Genomic DNA, 18,769 nt, shown 5'->3' with positions numbered 1-18,769 from the left:
TCACCACAAACCTACAGTGGCCCAGGCCTCACCTCCCCTACATTCACCTCCAGTCCTGAAATCCTCTGAATCCTTCTTTCCCAATCCTATTTTAAGTGAAATATGGCAGCCTAGCCTATTAGAATGTTACAAAACAAATACAAAAAACAAACAAACAAAAAACCCCAAACATACCACAAACCAAACAAAGTAACTCTCTACAGTGACCCTTGTGGGCCTTGTGGGTGCCAACTCCTTGGGGGAAAGTCACTGGCGAGCTTCCTGGAGGGAGATAGGATCAGCTTCTTGGAAGAGTCATGAAGTCACACTGTGTTGGGCTTCTTGTAGCCCTGCTGACATCCCTGGTGGGTCTCCCTGTATCACAGAGCTGTAACAAAGCACTCTGTGCTAGTGGTGTGAGCAAATGTCTCATTCAGGAGCTTGCCAATGTGGGCTGGGAGAAGGAAATTGTTCCTGCTCTAAAGAGTGTATGCTGTGTCTTGGGGCACTTTGGGACAAGTGCTGTGATTGTGGCGGTATGTGTCATCCTCGGAAGTACAGTGACACTCCTCCCACTTCAAAGAGCACAGTAGAAGAACTGCATGAGCCTATCTCCTCTCTCTTCAGGGCTGTCACAGAAGGAGACACCCAGTTGAATTGAAACTTTGTTTCCTTCCCTCTTGCAGAAGAACTTTCAGAACATGAGAACCTGGTTTCATTTTTAGAAACTGTGAACCAGCCTCATTACCCAAATGTGTCTGTTCCTAGCAATAATGTTCATGCCCCTTATCCCAGTGACAAATTGCACCCGTTTACTGTGGTCTATTTTGATGACCGCATGTCCATACATCAGTGTAAAATATCCTGTGAGTCTATGAGAGCATCCAACTACTGCTAGTTTCATAACACCCGCTGTGAGTACAACGGTCCCAAATGGGTGGACTATGATAGTATGACCATCAAGTCTATGAAATGTATGTGTTTTTTTCAATATATTAATTAAATTTTGTTGACAAGTTGTTGTACGAAAGGGGTACAATTACATACTAGGGCAGTGAGTACATTTCTTGTGATATCTTACACCCTCGTTTTTCTTTCCCTTCCCTAGATCAGGTAGGCATACATACAATACCCAGTGTACCAAAAACATATGCAGTAGCCTCGTGGCATACGCCAAAGGAAATTCAGCTAGAACTTTAAATATAATGACAACACAAGAGTTTGCTTATCCTTGTCTTATATGATCATACATATATAGCTTTTGAGCTATTGTGATCCACTGAGAGGTCTATTTTAGACCTTTCTATGTTTAGCAGTTGTTTGGTTTTAGTTACATAATGTAATGTCGCTGACCCAAACCTGTGGGAAATACCATTTGACCAGAAGTTTTTTGTTTCACAGACTTGGTCTTTAGTACCCCCCCCACACACCTTAATAGTCATATATCAAGGAGATCATGCCCTTTTGTTTTCTGTGTTCTAGGCTCGTCTCACTCAACATTAATTGTTCAAGTTCTGACCATTTCCTTGCGAATACCAATATTTTATCATTTCTAATTGCTGTGTAATATTCCATTGTGTATAGGTACCACATTTTTTGGATCCATTCATCTGTAGAGGGGCATCTGGGTTGTTTCCATATTTTGGCTATTGCGAATTGTGCAGCGATAAACATGGATGTGCAGATGTCTTTTTGATGTCCTGAGAGCTGTTGTTCAGGACAGATGCCTAGGAGTGGTATGGCTGGGTCATAGGGTAGGTCTATGTTGAGCTTTTTGAGGAATCTGCATACTGTTCTCCAAAGTGGTTGTACTAGTTTGCACTCCCACCAACAGTGGAGAAGGGTTTCTCTTTCCTCGCATCCCCTCCAGCATTTCTTGTTGCCTGAGTTCAGAGTATAGGCCATTCTACCTGGAGTGAGGTGGTCTCTCATGTTGTTTTTATTTGCATTTCCTTTCCTGCCAGGAATATTGAACATTTCCTCATATGTTTCTTTGCCATTTTTATCCCTTTCCTGTGAAGTCTCTCTTTAGCTCCTTTGCCCATTTAATAATTGGTTTACTGGGCTTGGAGGGGTTTAGTTTTTTGAGTTCTCTGTAGATGACGGATATTAGGCCTTTGTCTGTTGCTGTGCTGGTGAAGATCCTTTCCCATATGATTGGCTGTCTTTGTAGTTTGGTGGCCTTGTCTTTAGTTGTGCAGAAACGTTTTATTTTATAGTGGTCCCATTTGTTGACTCTCTCCCCTAACTGTTGTGCCCCTGGAACTCTATTCAGGAAGTTCCTTCCTGTGCCTATAAGTTCTAGCGTCTTTCCTACTCTGTCCTTCAGTAGTTTCAAAGATTCAAGTCTGATGTTGAGGTCCTGGATCCATTTTGAGTTGATCTTGGTGGATGGTGATAGGCTAGGGTCTACTTTGGGTTTTCTACATATGGCTGCCCAATTTTCCCAGCAGCAGTAGTTGAAGAGGCTGTTTTTTTTCCATTGTATGTCTTTAGCTCCTTTGTCAAATATCAGCTGACTGTAAGAATGCGGCTTTATTTCTGGGTCTTCTATTCCATTCCATTGGTCTTCAGGTCTGTTTCCATACCAATACCAGGCTGTTTTTGATATGATGGCTCTACAATAGAGCTTGAAATCTGGTATTGTGATACCTCCTGCACTACTTTTTTGCCTGAATTGCTTTGGCTCTTCTGGGCGTTTTGCTGTTCCATATGAATTGATGGGTTGCTTTCTCTATTTCAGTGACGAGTGTAGCTGGGATCTTGATGGGATTGCATTGAATTTGTATAACAATTTGGGCATATGGCCATTTTCACTATGTTGATTCTGCCTACCCATGAGCATAGGAGTTCTTTCCATCTCCTTGTGTCCTCTTTGATTTCCCTTTTTAGATTTTTATAGTTCTCATTAAATAGGTCATTCACGTCTTTAGTTAGGTTGATCCCTAGGTAATTTATTCTTTTTTAACTATTTTAAATGGTATTATTTCCATAATTTCCTTTTCTGCTTGTACATTGCTGGTGTACAGAAAAGCTGCAGACTTTTGTGGGTTGATTTTGTATCCTGCTACTTTGCCACAACAGTTTATTAAGTGTAGGAGATTGGGGACTGAGTTTTTTGGGTCCTTTAGAGATAAGATCGTGTCATCTGCGAATAGGGATAGTTTGATTTCTTCTTGGCCAATGTGGATCCCTTTGGTGCCCTCCTCTTGCCTTATTGCTATGGCTAGGGATTCCAGCACTATGTGGAAAAGAAGTGGGGAGAGTGGGCATCCTTTTCTTGTTCCTGAGTTTAGGGGGCTGGTTTTAGTTTCTCCCCACTTAATATGATATTAGCAGTTGGTCTGTTGTATATGGCTTTTATTGTTTTAAAGAATGTTCTAGGGCTGGGGATATGGCCTAGTGGCAAGAGTGCTTGCCTCGTATACATGAGGCCCTGGGTTCAATTCCCCAGCACCACATATACAGAAAATGGCCAGAAGTGGCGCTGTGGCTCATGTGGCAGAGTGCTAGCCTTGAGCAAAAAGAAGCTAGGGACAGTGCTCAGGCCCTGAGTCCAAGGCCCGGGACTGGCCAAAAAAAAAAAAAAAAAAAAGAATGTTCTATCCCTGTTCTCTGCAGGGCTTTTAACATGTATGGATGTTGTATTTTGTCAAAGGCTTTTTGGGCATTGACTGAGATGACGATATGATTCTTGGTCTTAGCTCTGTTTATGTGATATGAGCCCTGATCTTATGGATATGAGCCTCTTTTCTTTTTTTTTTGTAAGTCTTGCGAGAGGTCTGTCAATTTTATTTATTTTCTCAAAGAACCAGCTTTTAGTTTTATTTGTTGAATGATCTTTCTATTTTCAATCAGATTTTTCTCTTCTTTAGTCTCTGTGATCTCTCTCCTCCTAGTCATTTTAGATTCAATTATTTCTTGTTTCTCCAAATGTTTTAGTTTCATCGTGAAGTTATTCACCTGCTCTGCTTCCATTCTTTAATGTGTGTGCTGAGGGCAATGATCTTGCCCCTCAGCACTGCCTTATCTGTATCCCATAGGTTTCTTTGTGATGTATTTTCATTGTCGTTGTAGCTTATGAATTTGTTAATTTCATCCTTAATTTACTCTGTGACCCAAGTGTTAGATAACAGTGAGGGGTTTAGCCTCCAAGTATTTGTGTAGCCTCTGTGGTATCCTTTGTTATTGAAGGTTATCTTGATTCCACTGTGATCAGATATAATACATGGGATGACGTCAATACTCTTGTATTTGCTGAGGTTCTTTGTGTGGACTATGACATGATCTATTTTGGAGAATGTTCCATGGGCTGCTGAGAAGAATGTGTATTGGGTCTCTGTAGGGTGAAAAACTGTGTACAGATCTGTCAGATCCATTTGGGATATGGTGTTACTTAGGTCTTCGGCTCCCTTGCTAATCCTCTGTGTGTTGGATCTGTCTCCTGGAGAGAGTGGAGTATTAAAGTCTCCCACTATGATTGTGTTTGGGTCTATCTTGTTCTGTAGATCTGTGAGAATTTGTTTGACATACCTAGGGCCTCTTGTGTTCGGTGAGTATAAATTTATCACCCTGATGTCTTGACTTTGGATTTTTCCTTGTATTACAATGTAGTGCACTTCTTTATCTTTTTGAGATGAACTTAATGAGAAGTCCAGCTTGTCTGAAATCAGGATGGCTACCCCAGTGCGTTTTCTTGGAAGAGCTTGCTCCATCCTTTCATTCAGAGCCTGTTTTTGTCCCTTGCTGTAAGGTGGGTCTCTTGAAGACAACAGATAGCAACTTTTTGTTTACGGATCCACTCTGTCAGTCTGCTTCTCTTTATCGGAGAGTTTATACCATTTATATTCAAAGAGATCCTGGATAAACGTGTTTTTTTCCCTTCCATTTTCCTGTTTGGCTCTTTGTCCTCTCTTTCTTTCTTGTCTTTATTGAGCTGCTCTTCCTGTTGGGCTCTGGCTATTGTAGTTTTTTTTTCTGTTTCTATCTGGGGGTCCTGTACATTTTCTGTTGGGTGGGGTTCCCCTCTTATAATTTGCTGTAAGGCTGTTGTTTTTATTCACATCATCCTTTAGTTCCTCTTTGCTATGGAAAGATCTGGTTTTTCCCTCGACAGTGAATTCTAATTTTGCTGGGTATCTAATTCTGGGTTGGCAGTTGTTGGCCTGGAGGACTTGGATTTTGTTCTTCCAGGCTCTTTGTGCGTTGTAAATTTGTGTGGAGAGGTCTGCCGTGGTTCTGATCTTTATTCCATTGTAATATAGCTCTTTCTTTATTTTGGCTGCGTTCAAAATTTGCTCTTTATTCTTGAGATCTGAGGTCTTGTTAATTATGTGCCTAGGGGAGGATTTTCTAGAGTCTGGTCTGCCAGGTGTCCTATAAGCTTCCATTATTTGGGTGAGATTATCCCTTGTGAGATTGGGGAAGTTTTCTGCAATAACTATTGAATATGTGTTGCATCCTCTGCTCTGGTACTCCTCTCCTTCATCGATTCTGATTATATGCAGATTATATATCTTCTCCCTGTCCACTATCTCCTGGATTGGTCTTCCCTGGAGTTTGACAGTTTCTTGGAGTGCAGTAATCTTCTGGTCCTTATCAGCTGCATCGTCGTCCAAAAGAGAGACTCGAGATTCAAGATGATCAATTCTTTGTGATGTGGCATCAAGTGTGGTTTGCATTGAGGCGAGTGAGATGTGTATGGTTGCCAGATCAGCTCTCATTGTGGTCATTTCTTTTAATGAGTTGTATTTTGAATCTATTTTTTCATGCATTTTGTTTCTCAGGATGTTAAAGTCTTCTTTAATGGAGGAGCAGACTGTATCCATTTTTGCTTCCATTTCTTTCTTGCTGAAGGTCCTTGGAGACTTCCATTCTAAACTCCTGGAACTGCTTTCTGAATTCAGTCCTGAGGCTTTCAATCATTTCTTTTATCTTAGTCTCGGTTGTTTTTTTCTTCTCCATCTTCTCGTGAATCTACTGTGGGGGCGGTATGAGTGATCCCCAGCAGGTTCCAGTGTCTGGAAGGTGGTTGGTGCCCACAGGCTCTCTGCACCTCTGCTGTGGGTGAGGGGGTGGGGCGTGTGCTCAGGCCCAGGTGACCCTGCTAGGCTGGTATTGCACACCAGCAAGCCTGTGACTGTTGTTCAAAAAGCCTGCACGGACCAGGGCGCCTCAGGTGGCGCTCAAATGCCTACCAGTCCCTGGGTCCCTGCTGGGGGTGGGGGGTTGGTGTGGATAGATTCAGGCTCCCCAGCTCGGGCTTTGGGGTTGCTGGCCTAAGTTGTCTCCCGGTCACTTTGTTGGGCGCTGCTCCACCCGCTGCTAGCTCCTGTGTCCTCCCAGGAGCTGTAGGGTCATAGAACCACCAGATATGGGGCTCTTTTGTTCATTCGGGGTAGGAAGGGGGAGGGAGGGAGCTCTAGCTTCTTTGTTCCCTCGTGATGAGCTCCACTTGAGGTTTTGGGTCTCTTCTACAGCTGATCTCCTGGGCGAGGGGTGGGGGGGAACAATGGGGAACTTACTGGTCCTGGATTCTGTGTATGTCCTGCGCTGCTGTGGGCTTTTCCGGGCTGGGGTGTGGAGATGGATCGTTTGGCGGTGGCGGTCTCGGTTCTCCCGTCCTGCTCTCCCTGTCTGCACCGCCTGGTTCCCCTGCTGTTGTTGTCTGGTCCCGGCCATTCGGTCCCGAGCCTCCAGTCCCGAGCAGCATTCTGTCTCGGACCAGTCTGCGCGCAGTGTGGAGCTCGTGGAGCTCCTGCTGTCTGGACTTTGCACTCGCGGCGGCTGAACTGTATGTTTTAAAGAAGAAAAAATGTAAATAGAAAGCATCTTAGTCAGAAAGAAATGTGTACGTATGAGAGTTCCTCAGAGAATCGACCCGTGGCATCAGAGTGCCAACAGGTTATGAAGATGTCAAGAATCTGGATTGCATTACCTTTAAGGTATGGTATATCCAGGGATGTCTTCAGTTACAGAGTTATAGCTGCTCTTGTTCTTTATTCCCCACTGGTAACATAGCTTTACCTTTGGACACTTGAATAACTTTGGTCATAAAGGCAAAAGGTACACAGAGAATTCCTAAAAGATCTGATTTTTTTTTAAACGTAAAGCCTGATGATCTTTTCTATGGTATTCAAAAGCTTTCTGTCTTCAAAACTATAGCATTAAACTGTTAACATGAGCAATGGTTTCCCGACCTGGTACTGAATATGTCATTCTTCATTGGTGCCTGATAGTGTTGATGTACTCTGTAAGTATAGTAGATATTCAAATATATTACTGTTACAGCTCACATGAAAAATCACCATAGGAAATTGAAGTTAAAATTCTTTACTTCGGCTTTAGAAAGTGAAAGCTTACTATATTTATATTTTTAAATATATAATAGAATGTATCCTGTAATACATATGCTTTACTGAAAATTTGTCATTCTCTTCCATTCCCTTCCTGAAGTGCTGATATAGATAATAGAGTTATCCCTATGAATTTCAGGGTACATTCAGGGTATGTACACCTTTCAAACGACACTAAGTACATGTGAGATTAGGTGAATAGCCAAGTGAGGTATTTGTATGAGCTAAGATGTCAGCTTTGAGAGCACTGGGGCTTTGGAATGATTGTCCACTTGGATTCCACATGGGTCCCAAGGGAAGAACCTGTATTCCTATAGGGAGCAGCATAAGTAAAGGTGAAGCTTTACTGGGAGAAGAAACTAGCTTACCACTAACAAGTTGGTGCCTAGTTCAGTAGACACTGTGTCATCAACGGAAAACTGAAGATGTGTGTCTACAAGAAAGGGTAAAAGTGCAGGGAACTGTAATGGGAACCACTTACAGCTGATTATGTTAATTGCTTTGGTTATTTTGTAATTTTTCATTTATTAAAAATGGACTATATCTGATGGTCTCTTCCTTCCTTCCTTCCTTCCTTTCTTTCTTTTTTTTTCTGCCAGTCCTGGGCTTGGATTCAGGGCCTGAGCACTGCCCTTGGCTTCCTTTTCCTCAAGGCTTGCACTCTACTTCTTGAGCCACAGCGCCACTTCTGGCCATTTTCTATATATGTGGTGCTGGGGAATCGACCCCAGGGTTTCATGTATGTGAGGCAAACTGTCTTGCCACTCAGCCATATTCCCAGTCTGCTGTATTTTATAAACGCATATCATTCTAGGAGGCTAGAATGCTCTTCACTGAAAATATCCTACACAGCTATGCAAACAGCTTTTTTTTCAAACAATGTTTCAGTAGAGATAAGCTGAAGTACTGTATGTCCTTCATAGGAATAAAACTCCACCTTCGAGTCAATCTAAGACATTAATATTTCTATTACACAGAGAAGTCTATGGATCGCAAATACTTTTTTATAACACATATTTTAGTATATAAAAATAGATCATGGGTCTGTGGGTATGGCCTAGTGGGAAGAGTGTTTGCCTCATACGCATGAAGCCCTGGGTTCAGTTCCCCAGCACCACATATACAGAAAATGGCCAGAAGTGGCGCTGTGGCTCAAGTGGCAGAGTGCTAGCCCTGAGCAAAAAAAGAAGCCAGGAAGAGTGTTCAGACCCTGAGTCCAAGCCTCAGGACTGCCCCCCACCAACCCCAAAAAAGATCATGTTTTTGGATACACTTTTATATTCATTATTTGAACACTAGTGGTAAGATTATTGGTAACACTGTAAATATTATAAAAATTAAAGCCCTGGGGCCAGGGCTAGTGATGGAGTGCTTGCCTAGCATACGTGAAGGCCTGGGTTCGATGCCTCAGTACCATATATATAGAAAAGGCTAGAAGTGGCACTGTGGCTCAAGTGGCAGAGTGCTAGCCTTGAGCAAAAGACGAAGCCAGGAACAGTGCTCGGGCCCTGAGTCCAAGCCCCAAGACTGGTAAAAAGTGCCTGAACCAGGGGCTGGGAATATGGCCTAGTGGTAGTGTGCTCGCTTCACATACATGAAGCCCTGGCTTTGATTCCTCAGCACCACATATACAAAAAAGCCACAAGTGGTACTGTGGCTCAAGTGGTAGAGTACTAGCCTTGAGCAAGAAGAATCCAGGTACAGTCTTCAGGCCCTGATTTCAAGCCCCAGGACTGGCAAAAAAAAAAATAAAAAGACGAACAGACTGAAGAAGAGGGAGAGAGAGAGACAGAGACAGAGACAGAATGAAAATCAGATGTGTTTTTGTATTTTTACCAAATTGGGGGCTTGTGAACTCAGGGCCTAGGCACTGTCCCTGGCTTTGGGCTCAAGGATTACACTCCACCTTCTGACCCCCTGCACCACTTCCAGCTTTTTCTATTGCTGTGCTCCAAAGGGATCCAACCCAGGGTTTCATGCGTGCATGCTTGGCAAGCACTCTACCACTAAGCACATTCCCAGTTCTTGGGTGGGTTGGCACTGGGGTTTTTTACCCACCTGCTCACAAAAGCCACATTCAGTAATGGCTGGCCTGTGACAAGTTCCCTATGTGATAGAAAGATTTCATTCCTCGAGGTGACTTTGTGCTCACCTATAACATGGCAGCCATTGCTTCTTCCTAGTACACAAGGAATAGGATAGCCACACAGTAGCAGGTGAGGGGTAAAAAAGAATCAGAAGTCTAAATGTCCTGTAGCACAGAGTCCACTCAAGTCTCAGTCATAGTAGGACATATAGGCCAAGTTCAATGTTGAAGGTTCCTCGCTCATTCTGGTGAGGACAGTCTGGCCACCATTTGTCCAGGAAGGACCTGACATGATTCCATCCATATCTAGCATATCTACCGAAATGACAGTTGTGTCCCGATATTACGCTATCCTGGCCTTTCCTTACTGGATAATTGCATTATGGTAGAGGCCCTCCTGCTCTATGCACTGAGCTGTTTTTCTCACAAGGTCCTCAACTCCCCATTCTTGATACTTAACCAGCAGGATCCACACAAGTGTCAGGCCATGTAGAATGTTTGCAAGAGGGATTTGAGTGTGCAAAACATGGTTTGCTCTCAAAAGTTGTTCTGACATTGTGAGATGTTAAAAGGAGCCAGGAGGTCAGTGATGGGCTTCTTTGGGGGGCAGAACTTTCCTAGCATGTTGGACATGTGTCTTCCAAAATGGGTACCTGGAGCATGCTAGAGTGAAGGCGTCATGGGTAGTTCCAGTACCAGTGCTCATGGGCACAGTGGACTATAAGGAGGGCTTGGCTCCACCATTGCCACTGTGACTCATCTGAGGAGAATAGGTCCTCCATTTTCTCCTGCCACAGGTCCCCTGGGAGCTCAGGACATGGAGGGCCCTCAGACCTAGTCCTGCTGTGAGGAGAGGTCTGTTTCAGTGCTGTGCTATAGCCCACAGTGCTCCCTATATTGGCAGGGCTCAGTGAGGGGCTTGAGTGACACACCAAACTGGCTCCCGGGACAGAGTTGCTCTTTCGGTAGGAGGAGGGCTGCCACCTCTTGGGTAGTGGGAAGCGGCCCAGACTCCAGGAGCTCTACAGGGAAAGAATACCATCAGGTAGCCCAAGGGAGGTCCCACCTTGCTGACCTTCCCTATGGTGTGCAACGTGTGAAGATCTTGACATGAGCTTGGGGGAGAGTAGCTTAGTGCCCACTGTGGGTGGCAGGCTCAGGTACTCTGTCTGGGAGTTAAGTATGAAGGGCAAGCTTTCTTCAGCACTATGTGGGCATACCTTAGCAACACACACTTGTGAATAAGCCTGCTTCCCAACTACCAGGGTATTACCGTCAGCAGACATCACTGCAAGTTGTACATGGTCCACTCAGGGAAAAGCCCCCTCCATGCTTGTGCAGAGCTATGGCAATGTGGTTGTGTTAGCCAGGCTTTCCTCATAAGGGACAGCGATTGAGACTGATAGGAATGCTTTCCTCTAACAAGGCCGGCTCAGTGGAATTCAGACTGCTCAGAGTGAGCTCTTCTGTTCCACCTAGTGAGGCTAGGTCTTGTCCACTCTGCCTGGCCTCACCTGAATCCTCTATAACCTCTGGCTCTTCTTTCATGTGAAGGTGGAGGGACAAGCGCCCAAGTTGTGTCTCAGCCCCAGGTTCTGGATTTTGAGGCTTAGTTTGAGCGCCCTGCTGAAAGCTGGAGGGCTCTGTCTTCTCGGATAGGACCTCCCGACCCTCAACCTGGATTGTGACCTGGGGAGATGCCCCCACCAAGTTGAGAGTGACACTGGGTACAGTCAAGGTTGATGAGCACCCACTCGGGAAGCCCAAAGTCTGCCTGGCCAACTCCTTCGAGTCCCTCTAAAGTCTTCCCTCCCCAAGGCCCCAAGCAGCGAGAAGAAGGCGCCTTGTCGGTGCACGTGTAGTTGTTACCCTTCCTCTCTGCTAGCCTGTGGCCATGTGTCAACATAATTCCAGGTGGTGTAGGGATGAACTTGCAAGAACCCTTCCTGGCCTGAAGAGCCTCACAGAGGATCCCTATTATAGGTGCTCTAGGGCCGACAAGGAATTCGCGAGAAGCTCAACTCCGGTGTTGGGTCTGCTTTCCACAGCAGCATGCAATGCCTGTGCACCAGGGCTTGCTCAGGACAGTGCAGCTGCCTGGAGACCTCAGCAGGAGTCCCATTACGACCTGGCCAACGTGAAGGAGCAGGCTCCCTCCACTTCTGGTCATTCAGAGCTGGATTGGGCAGCAGTTCCTGCCCAAGAACCTTACTACCCTCCTCTTGTGAGCAGAGAGATTGGACACAGCCGGAAGGTGCCTCCTGCCCTGAATGGACTTCCCCAGCTGATGTCGGAGCAGCTCACCAGGATGGATGTGGTGAGGGCCTGGGCAGGGCTGCATGTGGGGGCTTGGGTTTCCTGTGCCCTCTTCTGCCCAGGCCCAAGCTTCCTTTCCCTGGAGCCCAAGGATTCTTGCCCCAGCCCCAGCACATCTGGCACCTGTCTGTCTAGGACCATTTGGTTATGTGCAATCCCTAAAGAGGAGAGCCCTGCTGCCCTGCCTGGAAATGTGTGGATTCAAGCCTTGGAGCAGAAAGAGAGGCAGGCAGGATACAGCTCAGCCTAAAGTACCAGGAGCCAGTGGTCTCCTCACTCCCTTGGCAGGCACCTGATATGGACCCGATGGGAGCCAAGCCTGGGATGGGAAAGGGTGCTAGTTTTTGTGGTAGGACTTATGCTACTGGTTTTGGACCTCAACATGTGCTGGCTGGGCTTGGGCAAAAGAAGTTTTTGCCGGGGTCTGGAAGGCATTTGGGAGGACTGAGCGCACTTGGGCAAGCACCACTGTCTCCTTCCCAACTTAGCTCCCTTGGAGTCCCTGTGGGGCTTGGTGTGCTGGGCAGTCAGCACAGCAGATCCAGAGAATCCAAGAAGTTGGAGTGTACTACTCCCTGCTCTGAGCTCCAGAGCCATTTGTCTTTCTGTGTGTGTGTGTGTGTGTGTGTGTGTGTGTGTGTGTGTGTGTGTCTTTGTGTGGGGTCAGGGATCCCAGGCCTGGGCCTGGGCACTGTGCTGTGTGACAGGACCTGGTGACCCTGGCCTTTCTCCCCAGGAGCTCTTTGTGAAGGCAGAGCCCAACCAGTGCCTGGGGTCCATGTGGTCCCGGAGATACAACAAGGGCAAGCCACGCCTGGCCCCTAGCATCCAGGTCATCTTGATACACTTTAACAAGGTCGTGTCCTTGGTTACAACCCACTGTCTTGGGGACCTCAGCATGAACACCTCAGTCAGGGCGCATCTGCTGGAATTTTGGATCCAGGCGGCTGAGGTAGGGGATGAGATGTACGGCCTCTGGCCTCTCGCTGTCCCTTCCCATCTCTCTCTCCTGTGCATCTTGGAATTGTGCTCAGGTCCTCTGTGGAGCACAGTCCCATCTTGCCAGGCCCATGCTTAACAGGGCCAGCCAGTCCAAGGCCACCAGTGGTGGGCTCTTCCCTCTATCCTGCTCCTCAGCCTTTGGGGGAGCCCAAACGCTCCCTGGGATGCCTTAGCTCCCTGCCAAGCCCTGCCATTCCAAGGATCCCCCTCTAGTTCTGGGTAAGTGGTGTAAACAGTGCCAGCGAAGGCTCACACAATCTTCCTCCTCAGGGTTGCCGCGTCCTGAGGAATTTCTCCTCACTGCACGCCATCATGTCTGCCCTGCAGAGCAGAGCCATCTCTCGTCTGCACAGGTCATGGCAACAGGTCTCCAGGTGGGTACCTATTCATCGAGGAAATGCCCTGAGGGTCCACATGGTAGACAGCACCCTCCCTGACCTGGGGCCCAAAAGTACAGGCCAGGGAATGTGAATGGCACACTTGTTGCCTAGGCACGGCTTAGGCAGTCCTTGGCAGGCTCAGTCACTGAATACAGGCACACAGAAACACACGATTATTGGGTTTTCTGAGGTGGCCACACATCTGTGTCTTGTTGAAATGAAAGCAGCACTGACTAGTGGAAGTGGGATAGCACAGCTTTCTGCCAGGAACAAGAAACTGCTCATGGGCCATGGGTCCGGACACTCAGGGAAAGGCTTTTGGACACTGTTGTGCTGCCCTGTGGGAGGCCTGCTGCCCATACAAAATGGAGTCCAACTGCCTCCTCCCACACCTTCACTCTGTCGCTCCTGCAGGAAGGACTTGCTCACATTCCAAAAGCTGGCCGAGATCACCTCTCCTGAAAACAACTACTCTAAGAGTAGAGAGCTGCTACTGAAGGTATGCTATGAGGAGGGGAAGGCAGAGGGCAGAGATGGAGAGGGCACTCATGCTGAAGGGGTGTGGCCACATGGTTGCCCTTCTCTTGGGGGGAAAGGCAAGGGAGGAGCTGACTGATAGGCACTCTTGCAGGTCAAGAGCCCTGGAGTCCTTGGAGGTCTTTCTGGTTGGGACATAGAATGGGAAAACATGGTGGCCCAGGGAAGCAGAGGATCTCCAGGACTGGGGACTGCTTCTGCCCACCCACATGTTGCCAAATGTGCTATAGGCCCCAGAACCATGGCTGCCTTTCCCCACATCTGGCTGGCTTGCGTGCAGGATGCCTCCACTGACTCCTGCCCCTCATTGTTTAGATACACTGTTCAGAATTGGCCTTCTCTGCTAGGGACATTTCAGGGGTGCCCCTTGGCCAAATGCATAAGGCCCCCCTTGGTTGGGGTGCAATCACCCAGAGCAGCCTTGCGCCGCCAGTGGCGCTGTGGGGCTCTGAATGTATCCACAGAGCTGATGCTGCTCATGCTCAGATCCCAGCTGAGAGGTTCCCAGCCCACAGCAGAGGCTGTGCATGGCCCAAGGCCTTGACAAACAGGGCTGGCCAAGTACCCCTAACTCTTGTCTCTCAACCTAACTCCAACTCTGACAAGAGGATATGGGAGGATTGCTGTTCCAAGCTAGCCTGGCATGGAAAGCTGGAAGATGACCCCCCAAATGGGGAAATGGAGCTGTGGCTCAGGTGGTAGCCTAGCCACTAGGAGCTTCAACCTTCAAAGGTCACCCCGACCGTGCGGTCTGCTAGTGGCAATGAAAACAAATTAGGAAAAGAAACCCCCAAAGAGGAAGGTGAGAAAAAACCAAGGCCTGGTTCTTCTTTCCTGAGCTCTTCCCATTTAAGAGCAACTGAAGGCACATCCCCTCACATTCTGGACACATTGGTGTGCACAAGTGGGTCCTGGGATGCTCCTGTGCCAGCTGCGCACAGGTAGAGAGAGCTTCCTGCCCCAGCCCATGGGCCTGGGCCGCAGAGAGAGGGGAAGATATTGCAGGAGTCACAACCCCATCCTACTCAGCTGAGGAGAGTCAGGATGTTGTGGTCAGGAAGGATTGTGGAACGCCATGGCACCTTCCCTTTGTGCCGGGACGATCCTGACCCTCAGAGAAAAGCTAGCTGAGTGAAGTCTGCTGAGAAGCTCATGGACCCCTTCCCTACGGGCCTGAGGCCACAGAACAGCCCAACAGCCTTCTGTATCCTTCAGTTTTCTCCAGGAATATAGGAAGGGCTACACAGCTCCCAAGGCTGACCACCCTGGTTGGCTTTTGTCCTTCCTCCCAAAGGAGAAAGCAATGAACCCTGTAGAGTTCTGAGGAGGTATGACCCCCCCCCCAATGCCAGGCAGGTCAGCACCATTGGAGTCAGGCAGCAGAGGACCCTATCCAGTCCTCAGTGCCAGGAGGCGGGCTGTGCAGTTGAGGAAGCAAGCAGAGGAGGCCCGGTGTCCAGGGGAGATGCCCAGCAGTGAGTGCTGGGACCAAGCCTGAGCTAGAATTGGTCAGCTTGGCCATTAAAAGTTTGGCCCTGCACAGCAGCCAAATGCATAGCACGAGGAACACACTGGCACTAGGAAGATGCACAAGACAGAGCCCTCACTCACAACATGCTTGATTCTGGCAGGAGACCCGCAAGCTGGCGAAGCTGCTCAAAGGAGGTCCTAGGCAGTCTAAAAAGATGGTGAGTGACTGAGACCTTGGCCAGGATGCCTCACTGAGAAAACGCTAGCCTTAACTAGCTCTGTTAGCCTTGGAGCTCATCCCCAAGGGTGGCAAGCAGAAGGGACGATCACGCTATGGGAGATGGGAGCCCTGATCAGTGAGCTGTCAGATGGGAAGGAGGAAGTACAGCCAGCAGAGCCAGGGCTTGGCAGAGTCTTGAGGAGGCTGCTGGGCAGTGGTGGGCTATTTCCCTTTGGACTCTGCATACAAAAGCCTAGTGCTGGACCTGTAGAGTTTGGAGTTGCAAGCAGCTGGTAAGGGCTGTGGACAGAGGGCTCACAGGTTCTCCAGGATCCCATGATGTGGGAGGCCCTGTGTGGGTGCAGGCTGTCTGAGAAGTCCATTGGGATTGGGGCAGGGTGGGCCCTGGGCTCTGACCATCACCCTGCCAATCCTACAGGGGATGATCAAGGGCATCGTGCCCTATCTGAGAATCTTCCTGAAAGATTTCCTCGTGGTTCACCTGGCCTACGTGGATGCCCAGGATGTGAGTAGCACAGGGAGCTGGCGTCCTGAGCTCTGGCACTGCTGGTGGCCTCAAGGCCGTGCTCTAAGCTGAGTGCAATGCCCCTGAGAGCAGGTGCCGCCCACAGCTGCCTGAGCCCCATGCTGTGGGCACAGAGCCCACCTGAGACTTCAAGTCCCATAAGGGAGGATCTGGGGCCCCACCTGGCAGCAGATTTCCTAAGACAAACAACCTGTGGCCCAAGCCAGGCCTATTCCCCTGAAGCCACAATGTTCCTCCTAGCACAGAAGGGTCAGTCCTCACACTGCCTGCACCTGACTGCATGCTCGGTGCCCAGCCCTCCACTCTGCTAGTTGGTCCTCTTTCTATGCATGCACATGGGATCCTGTGGCTAGAGGAGGCCCTGCTCAGAGGTCCTAAGGGCAGAAGGGCCCCATTCTAATTGCAATGCCCTCTGCCTTCTAGGAGAAAAGCAAAGAGAAGAATTTGATACGGGTGAGTGGTAGCTGCCTAGACAGGACAGGGCTGGTGGGGGCCAGCAGGGGGGTGCAGTCAGGCCTGCCCCTCTGCTCTTTTCTCCTGGGGGCAATGGCAGTAGAAAGAAGTGCTACCCCAGGCAGGGTGGGTTATGAGGTGGCACCCAGAAGATTCCCTGCTGGCAGGATGGATTGTAAGGACATGGCTGTGAGCTCCCAGGCAGCCTTGGGAGGCTCAGTGGATGTTGGGTGGCTAGAGCAGCAGAGGAGCTGGGTCCCTCCCAAGACAGCCTAGCCCAGCCCTGGCCAGCCCAGCCCTGTCACTGCCCTTGTGCTGTCCATGGCCAGGAAATCGAGATCCTCGATCAGATGAGAGAGCTGCAACGCAGTTGCCGCTTTTATAATATTCGAGTGGACCACCATTTTACTGAGTGGTTCAGGGGCCTGGAGCGGCTCAGCAAGGATGCCAGGTAGGTTGCCACTCTCTGGGGCAGCAAAAGGGGCCATCCCTAGGAGGGGCCAGAGGGACTGAGGTGTGTATCTGGGTGAGGGGGACGGGATAGACACTTTAGAGGGCCTAATGAGGGGTGGGTCACTAAGCTCCGACGCCCAGGTCAATTTGGGCTGGGAGCTGTACACAGCACTTGGTCTCCTCACGGGCATATTTGTCATAGCTACGAGCTGTCCTGTACGCTGGAGCCCTGCAGTCCCACTGACTGTCCAAGCAAGAAGCGCTCAGCCATTGGCAATCCTGACAAGAAGTAAGTGGATGGGCCCTGTCAGGCAGGGGCCAGGGCAGATGGGGGGCTGGGCAACCCGCTGGCCCCACAGGCTTGGGCAGACTTGGCCCAGGTGACAGCAGCCCTATTGTTGAGCTCAGAGGCTCAGTTCTCTGGGCCTCACCTTCTTCCCCTATGAAGTCTCTGGGATCCATCCCTGAGAAGGGGTCAGATTAAGGAAAGCAGTGATTGCCAAGAAATTGGACTGGAGCTGCATGCTAGCAGGGTACTGGGGAGTGGGAACTTGAACTGTGCTTGGGGCTTGCACTTCTAGAACCTCTCTGATGCCACCATTCACACAACACTGCCTTCCCTTGCAGTGGCGGCTCCCAGCCACTCCAAATGACCTTTCTCCAGAGGACAAAGAAGAAGCTTAGAGCCTGTTTCAGCTTTCTTCCCAGGAAAAGAAAGGGCCAAAACATTAATATCATCTCACCTTAGTCTGGCTGGACTGGGGCTAATCACCACAAACCTAAGGTGGCCCAGGCCACACCTCCCCTGCGTTCACCGCCAATCCTGAAACCCTCTCAATCCTTCTTTGGCAATCCTATATTAAGTGAATATGGCAGCCTAGCCTATTAGAATGTTACAAAAACAAAAAACACACCAAAAAAAAAAAAAAAAAAAGAAAAAGAAAAAACCAAAAAAAAAAAAAAAACCAAAAAAGAAAAAAAAAATTTTAAAAGAAACAAAACCTCAACTCCGATTCACCACAAAAAAAACAAAAATAAAAAAAAACACAAAAGAAGAAAAGAACCACAAAAGAAACAAAACAAAACCCCAACCCCGCTTTGCCACAAAAAAAAAAAAAAATATGAGAAAAAAAAACAGAAAAGAAAAAAAAAATCAAAAACAAAACCCCAACTCTGCATCGCCCCCTGTGGGGCCGGCAGGAGGCAACTCTTTGCAGGAAGGTCACTGGAGCACTTCCTGGAGGGAGATAGGATCAGCTTGGAAGAGTCATGGAGTCACAGTGTGTTGGGCTTCCTCTAGCCCTGCTGACATATCTGATGTGGTTCCCTGTATCACAGAGCTGTTACAACGCACTCTGTGCTAGTGGTGTGAGCAAATGTCTCATTCAGGAGCTATGCCAGGGCGGGCCTGGACAAGGAAATTGTTCCTGCTCTAAAGAGTGTACGCTGTGTCTTGGGGCACTTTGGGACAAGTGCTGGGGTTGTGTTGGTATGTGTCATCCTCAGAAGTAAAGTGACACTCCTCCCACTTCAAGAGCACAGTAGAAGAACTGTATGAGCCTATCCCCTCTCTCTTCTGGGCTCACAGAAGGACACACCCAGTTGATTTGGAGCATTGTTTCCTTCCCTAGTGCAGAAGAACTTTCAGAACATGAGAACCTGGTTTCTATTTTAGAAACTGTGAACCAGCCTCATCACCCAAATGTGTCTGTTCCTAAAAATAATGTTCATGCACAGAAAACAAAGGGGCATGATCTCCCTGATATATGACTGTTAACAAAGGGAGACAGCGAGACAGTAGAGACCAAGTCTGTGAATACTCTATATGTTCTTGATACATTGTATATTGCATATATGTCTACCTGACCTAGACAAGGGATAGAAAAACAGGTCGTCAGATATCACAAGAAATGTACACACTGCCCTACTATGTAACTGCACCCTTTTTGCACAACACCTTGTAAAAAAATT

The 18,769-nt window shown here is 48.2% G+C and overlaps 1 pseudogene; it reads left to right on the top strand.

Annotated features, from left to right (window-relative positions):
* The first annotated feature begins 296 nt into the window (after window positions 1-296).
* Window positions 297-17,619, top strand: LOC125344864 (annotated as a pseudogene).
* The last annotated feature ends 1,150 nt before the right edge of the window (window positions 17,620-18,769 follow it).

This window comes from Perognathus longimembris, unplaced genomic scaffold (assembly GCF_023159225.1).
Source record: "Perognathus longimembris pacificus isolate PPM17 unplaced genomic scaffold, ASM2315922v1 HiC_scaffold_4565, whole genome shotgun sequence".
Taxonomy (NCBI): domain Eukaryota; kingdom Metazoa; phylum Chordata; class Mammalia; order Rodentia; family Heteromyidae; genus Perognathus; species Perognathus longimembris.
Note: the sequence above shows the minus strand (reverse complement) of the source record. Positions and strands in the feature narration are given on the sequence as shown.